This window comes from Capra hircus, chromosome 9, assembly GCF_001704415.2.
Source record: "Capra hircus breed San Clemente chromosome 9, ASM170441v1, whole genome shotgun sequence".
Lineage (NCBI taxonomy): Eukaryota > Metazoa > Chordata > Mammalia > Artiodactyla > Bovidae > Capra > Capra hircus.
In genome coordinates, this window is record NC_030816.1 from 70,297,025 (window position 1) to 70,304,981 (window position 7,957).

General features: G+C 40.9%; 1 protein-coding gene across 5 annotated transcripts in view; it reads right to left on the minus strand.

Annotated features, from left to right (window-relative positions):
* Positions 1-7,580, minus strand: part of SHPRH (SNF2 histone linker PHD RING helicase) — a 120,603-nt gene extending 113,023 nt beyond the window's left edge. For 3 of the 5 annotated variants that reach the window (XM_018053309.1, XM_018053310.1, XM_005684887.3), the window contains exon 1: positions 7,358-7,580. The gene's annotated coding sequence lies outside the window, so the exon portion shown is untranslated. The other 2 variants (XM_013966588.2, XM_018053308.1) reach the window with 2 other exon arrangements.

Here is a 7,957-nt window from a genome sequence, read left to right on the forward strand (position 1 = left end):
TGGAAATGCTTATTTGAAAACTTTTAGTAACACTTAAACCCATATAATCATTACAGGATTTAACTTTGCTTTATAATTCCAAAAGGTTCACTTGACTCTGACATAGCTTAAAAATCTCTAAAAATATATTTTTTTTCAAAAGAGGAATATGAAAATATGGAAATGTATTTCTTTTTATGAATTAGCTGATAAACAGAATAAGAGGATGGCTGGACAAGAAATAAGATGGTGACAGATAGCAATGAGGGGAAATAAGGCAGAGACAATAAAAGAAAAGAATTTTAAAATATAGGAAAAAAAGAAAAGAAAGCTTTTGCAATTAAGTTGAAAGTAGCCTATATAAGGCAGGCACTAAACTATATATATATATTTAAAGTCACTTAGTCATGTCCGACTCTTTGTGACCCCATGGACTATACAGTTCATGGTTCTCCAGGCAAGAATACTGGAGTTTGTAGCCTTTCCCTTTTCCCAAAAGAAAAGCCAATTCCTATACATAACATAGAACTCAGAGAAGTTAAATCATAAAGTCACAATGATGGTTGGTGCCTAATCCAATGTATTCCAAGCATGTAGCTGAAAAAAAAGAGAAAGGAATGTATAAATAAAATTTGGCTTCAAGTGCTGTTTAATATATATTCTCAGTAATCTCATTTTTTAAATAAAATCCAGCCAGGTACTGGATAAGTCCCCAGTAAGTATTCAACACCATCCCGTATCTGAGGAGAGGATATAAAAGTAGTGGAGATCAAACCATGGTATTTAATTCAGTAAAAACATCAAGCTGCATTTTGGTTTTGTGAAGACAAACTCAGCACACAGAGCAGTCTATACTCCTCTACCCCTGCTAACAACCCAGTCTCAATTATTCTGCCCCCAATCTAGCCCTGTCTAAGATAATATAAAACGATGAGACAGCTCAGCTGTCCAGAAACTTGGAGGGCTTCGTAAAGAACGACACAGAAGGGATCAGAATGGAAAGCTAAGTGACAGTGTGAGTGTATTAGCACAAGAGAGGAGAGCATCACCAAGGGGGCTGCCATGTTTAGTGGTGGGGCTGGTAGTGGTGGGACCTGGTAGTGGAACCTGAAGTGGAGACTCACAGCACAAGAAATGTTAAATGAAGTACTCAAGGGAGAGGAAAATGATATTAGATGGAAATTTGGACCTATACAAAGAAAGAAAGCATTATGAATGAAAAATATCTGTAAAAATATTAATATTCTTTTCCATTTTTATACTCTTTTAAAAGATAATTAACTTTAAACAAAGTTGTAAACTTCTTATTCTTAAAACTGTCAAGTCTTCATAAAAAGAGAAAATAGTACAGAGATCTGATGAAAGATTTATATGTGAAATATACACATAACTCTTGCAAACCAATTTAAGAAAAACCTTATTTAAAAAATGGTCAAAATTGCTGAATGGTCATTTCATAAAAGATGATCTCTAAGTGCCAAATAAACACATGAAAATATCCTTACCATTGTCAGTCATTTAGTGAAGTTGCTCAGTCGTGTCTGACTCTTTGCAACCCCATGGACTATAGCTTACCAGGCTCCTCCATCCACGGGATTTTCCAGGCAAGAGTACTGGAGTGGGTTGCCATTTCCTTCTCCAGGGGATCTTCCTGACCCAGGGATCGAACCCGGGTCTCCTGTACTGAACGCAGATGCCTTGCCATCTGAGCCACCAGGGAAGTCCCATGTCAGTCATTCAGGCATTGCAAATTCAACTCATAAACCACAATGAGAAACTACGTATCTAGTAGAACAGTTAAAATGGTAAAGACCGAGGACACAGAATAACTAAAACTGAATTCTCAAACACTCCAATAGGAAAAGTTTGTCAACTTCTTACAAATTAAATATATACTTTCTGCACAGCCTATTAATCCCACTCAAAGGTGTTTACCTAAGAGAAATAAAAAACAGAATCATAAAAAACCTAAACTTGAATTTGTTAATACCAATTTTTTAAATAAATGCCTAAACCTGGTAACAACCCAAATGTTCATCACCTGATGAATGGATAAACAAACAGAATGCTACTCATAATAACTAACTATTGATCCATATAACATGGATGAATTTTTAACACATTTATACTAAGTGAAGGAAGCCAGATGTCAAAGACTACATAGTGCCTGATTCCATTTATATGAAATTCTAGAGAAAGAAATAATCTAGTGTTAGAAAGCATATTATGGTTTCCAGGGGTCAGGAAGTGGTAAGAGATGTGACTGACAGCAAAGAAGCAGAAGGGAAACCTTTGGGGTAACAGAAATGCTCCACAGGTGATCACATGATTTTATACATTTGTCAAAATTCATCAAATTGTATATATAAAATTGTTGTATTTTATTGTACGTAATTTATCTTAATAAAACTGATTTAAAAGGTAAAAACAAAGAGCAGGTATAGAAGTGAATTAAAAACTCTTAATAGCTTTATTCTAATAAACTCGAAATGTATTGATACAATGCATAATTTACTAACAAAATGTAATGAGTAAAGTTGGCCCAATAAATAGAAAAATCTGAATACGACAATAATCACGAAACAAACAAGTAATATTATTTATCTACCTAAGATCTACCTCATTTCCTTGTTGACAGAACCTTTCTCTTACTGAGGAACATGTTAGCTTTGTGACTTAAAAGGAGAGTGGTTTCCTCAACAGCCCCAAAGAAGTTGTTTGTGTAGTCCCATAAGGATGCCGACAGCTGCATCTAACTTTAAGAGGTAGTATTTATGTTAAAAACAAAAAGATTTAAACTCAGCTCTTCATTCTCCCTAGCCATAGTTCAAGTGCTCAAAAGCTCTATGTGACCAGAAGCTACCACAATGGACTGACAATAATTGAACATTTTCATAATTGCAAAATGTCTATCAAAAACTGCTGTTCTAAGTCAATCATGAGAATTCCATTCCCTTAATCAGTGCTTGGTTTATGAATATGGAGGTGGCGGTCTACAATCAACCTCTGACTATAGTTGACTACTTTTCAAGCATCTTATCTCCCCTATTACCTTGGATAAGAGATCAGAATGATAAAGAAAGTCCCTAATAAACTAAGTGCTTGTCTGTGTCCAGTTCTCCTCAGAGCACAGGTTGGAATACCAGAATCGAGTCAGTCTTCTACACCAGTTTATCAGTTAGCCACCATCATAAATATGGTGTATAACATATCACCCAAAGCTCTGCCTGGAGACAGCAATCATTTATTTTCACAGATCTGCAGATTATCTTAGGACTGGCTGATACAGGCTAGGTTTCGGGAAAAGCCACTTGGCCCTCCTAAGTATAATCATCCTTCTCGTACCAGCAATAAAACCCAAGAATGATATTATGACAGTGACTGAAGAGTAAGAGTCCAAATCCAATCACACAAGTACTTTTTGGCATTTGGTCAGGGTAAAAACACTAAGGTTCCATGGGCCAAAGCAAGTTCACAAAGATAGACTCAGTCAAGAGGTGGGGACATATGGGGAGGGAACTGGGCCAGTTACACAATCTAGCTCACTAACCACCATAATATTAGTAACATGGTGATGATGGAATCATTAACTCTAATGGCCCCCAAAGCAACTGGTTACAGAATCTCACATCTGGCAAAGCAATGTGGCTTATATGAGACAATGTGAGTTTTGGGGTCCTAAATTCTAATTCTAGCTTTGGCACTTAGAAATTATCTAGCTTCTTTGTGTATGTACAAGAGCATAGCAACTGAAATTTAGCATATATTCAGTAAGTGGTAGTTGCTATTATCATCACCCTGAGAACACTGTGAGCGACTTCACTTTCACTTTTCACTTTCATGCATTGGAGAAGGAAATGGCAACCCACTCCAGTGTTCTTGCCTGGAGAATCCCAGGGACGGGGGAGCCTGGCGGGCTGCCGTTTCTGGGGTGGCACAGAGTCGGACACGACTAAAGCGACTTAACAGCAGCAGCAGAGAACACTATAAACTACACTTTACAATAACCAAACTTTAAAGTGGCAAGATGGGGAACTACAGATCAGCATGTTTCAAACTTGACTGAACACTAGAACCACCTGGGGGAAATTTTCAAAATCCTGATGCCCTGATACTAGCCCAGCCAATTAAATTATCATCTCTGGGGCAGGGCCCAGGCACTACCTCCATTATTTTTTTAGGTTCCCTTGGTGATTCTTCCCTGGTGGCTCAGACAGTAGAGTCTGCCTGCAACGCAGGAGACCTGGGTTCAACCCCTGAGGTGGGAAGATCCCCTGGAGAAGGGGATGACCACCTACTTCAGTGTTCTTGCCTGGAGAATTCCATGGACAGAAGAGACCGGCAGGCTACAGTCCATGGGGTCACAAAGAGTTGGACACAGCTGAGGGACTAACACTTTCACTCTCACTTGGTGATTCCAGCATCCAGCCAAGTTTGAGAAACCTTGTTATGGATAGCTAGCTGCCGACGGAAATCCATTTCTTTCCTGGCAAAGTACAGCATAGATGGGAAATGTCTGCTCATCTGGTGGTGCATCCATAGTAGTCCCATGACCAGTCTGAGGCTATCAACTGCAAACAGAGGTTAACATGTGCCCTTTCTATTACGACAGTCTTGTAATAGACATATTATTGAACCAGAACACTTTCCTTTTACTCTTTGTTCTTTTCTCTGGTAACACTCATCCTCATGTAGTATCTTCTAAATTATATACACCACTGTAATCTACACCTTCACTCAGATGTTTGCTTCCAACTTGATTCTTCCAATGTCACAGTATTATCAAAGCATTTATCAATTACAATGATAAGTTCAAGAAAAATAAATACCAAAGTTTCTAGCAGGCTCTCCTTTCATTCAGTTCTCTACTGAGCCAACATTCTGCCTTCTCTCTGCCCCACTGTTTTAACTTTTTTTTTTTAGGAGACTTTTATCTAGGAATAATTCTTGAACCAAAGAACATTAAATTATTTGATCAAAGCTACTCAAAACCATAATGTTAACTGGCAGCTATTAAGTCAAGTCCCAGTAAAATTCCATATATCTCTAATCATATTCCAGTTCTAAATCCTTCTTATTTTCCTCAGACCAGATGAATCTTCTTCTTCCCTTCTTCCCCTCCTTAAATACCAGTGTTTGGGTGTAACGTGATTATATATCACAGTTTCCTACATGAACCACACTTTCATTCTCATTCCTTTAAATACCTTTTGCTTGAAATGCCCTTTCATGCTTTTCAGCCTATCGATATTCTAATCTCCCCCAAAACGTTCCACAACCAGGTGTGCTGAGTTAAGGGCTTCTCCTTCTGATTCCAACTGCTACAGTGTTCTCAGCTGTTTGACTCTGAACTACTTGAAAGCTGGGCAGGAACAGTACCCTATTCAGCACTGTACTCCCAATGCCGGGTCAGGGCCAGGACGGAAATGATATACGAAGTAAGGTGAAACAAAGATCTCTAACTCTGTGAATATTCTCTCTCTTCTCAAGGACCCAGAAGTACTTTTACTCAAATTTCTTTTTGGACGAATCTCACTCAACCACATTCAAACAGACTACAGGTAGTGTGAAACTACTCCTTACAATTTCTGGCCCAGAGTGAAACAGAGAAAACTGACTGATCCGTGTCTTTAACAGAAAACAAAGATAGATTGCTAGGAAAACATAAAATGTTGTTACTAAGACAATACAACAGATGGATATCAATTAAACTTATTCAGATTTCCCCCCCTCCAAATTACTATCTCTTCATTAAAAGATAATTGCTAATACTGAATGATATATAACAAACCCATGGTAGGTCCTGATTTAGGCTATCCAGGAAAACGGAGAGTATATACATTTGAGATATCACACTGCAAGGTAAGCCTTATGCAAGTGAAACTCAATCACTACTGATGGCTGAGAAGTTCTCAATGACCTAACATTACCACAACCTTTTTCTTAGTGATAACCCCAGCAGGTTGACAGTATTTTCCTCTGCAGAACTCTAAAATATAGTTAGTCACAGATACTTACAAAAGGCCTTGATTTTTCACCAGCAGATTCTATTCCCCCAAGTCCTTCTAGCCTGAACTCTTAATAACAGATTTAACAATCCTGTAAGTACAGTTCTTTAGGCCAGAGGAGAAGAGGATATTTATAAATAGCACCCTTCAAAAAACCATTTTATTCTCAACTGCCAGCTTATTGGCTAAGTGGATTCTGTAAACTCTAGGAAGTGCCATGTACTGCAATACAGAACATTTATCCCACTACTGCTCACTACTATCTTGCTTCCAGCATGATTTCTCATCATAAACCAACTAGCCTTTCTGGTGACGGTACAGGTATCATTTCGATTCATGGGAGTTTCATCATTCTTGCTATCATCCAAAAGAATAATTGAAACTGGCTCTAATAACTCTAAAAGTATTTTTGTTTATTAAAGTCACAAGTTAATTCAAACAGAAGTAGTGAAACTCGCTCAGTCACGTACGACTCTGCGAGCACGGACTATATACACAGAGTCCATGTAATCCTCCAAGCCAGAATACTGGAGTGGGTAGCCGTTCCCTTCTCCAGGGGATCTTCCCAACCCAGGGATCGAACCCAGGTCTTCCACATTGCAGGCGGAAAAAGGAAAACACCAAACATCTAGGGTTTTTACTTCACTGCTAAGGTCAAGTCCCTCAGAAAAAAGGCACAATGTCACTGTTTACTAACCCTGTTTATCTGATAGTGACCGTCAACCATCAGAAAACATATCTTGGTTCAGAAAAGTAGAAACTATCACGGAGTCAAAAGGCACAAAATGCAAGGCTGATTTTGAATGCGAATGTAATTAACCTGATTCCTGAGGTACCTGAGAACTTTAACTCAGAGGCCCTGGCCTCCCCTTTACTACAGTTACAATCCCGCACACCAATAAGCTAGGCAGCTGCCCAGTTCCAGTCTTTAGGGGGATATCTGCGGAGAATGGTGATACCCACTCAGTTTTCTTCCGAAAGACTCAAAAGCGGTGTGAGGAGTCTGAACAAGGCTGTCAGCGCCGATCGTTCCCAGCAGGCCGGGCAAACAAGCTGCCTGGAGGCAGAGGAGCGAGATTAAGGGCCCTAGGACCCTCGAACGAGACACCGTAGGCCCCAGTCCGCGGAGGGAAAGCAAGCCTCCCTTCCGCGGCTCCTCTTCGTCCCGGGCAAGCCGCGGCGGTCCCCAGGCCCGCACATCTGGGATGGGGAAGGGTCGGGGAGACTCGCGCTGAGGCTCCCCCTCAGCCTTTTAGTTTTCCAGGCTCCAAAACAACGGAGTCGTCCCTCCCTGAGACCTCTGTATGCGTCCAGAAACGCCTTCCGCCCCCGACCTCTGACCCCTGACCCTCTATCACCCAAGCGCCTACCTAGACTGTTTCTCCAAGACCCTAGAGCCTCTCTGCACCAAGGCCCAGGGCCCTCTGATGCCCCTGCAGGTCCCGGGCACGCATTCGCTATCCACTGAACATCGGCCTGAGGTGGGCACGCGCGCTTTATGCTGGTTTGTGTTGGGGTTCCCGGGGGGCCCAGAAACCACAGCGCCTAGATGCCGGGCGCGCGCTGGAGCGTGGGGTTAAGGTGAACGCGCACGTCGGGACGCCCCGCCCCTTTTCTCCGACCCTCGCTTCATGAGTCTCTTTTGCGCAAGTCCACACGGTTAGAGACTCTCGAAGGATACCGTTGGAGTCTCGCGATAGCTACACTGAGCCATTAGAGAATATGGGATAGGCTGAACGTCAAAGGAAGAGGCGGCACTCTAAGCGGATTTAGAAGTGGGCGGGGCTGCTGGCTGAAGGGTTCGGGTCCCACTTGGAACAGATATTAAGAGGTGTGTCTTTAATAAAAAGACCAGAATTCTACAGGTACACCTTGTAAATTGTTTCTAGAGAGCAGCCATTAATTAGTTACGGTTAAAGTTTGTCTCACTCAGAAGTTATTTTAAAAGACTCTTTAAGATGAGGAAAAAA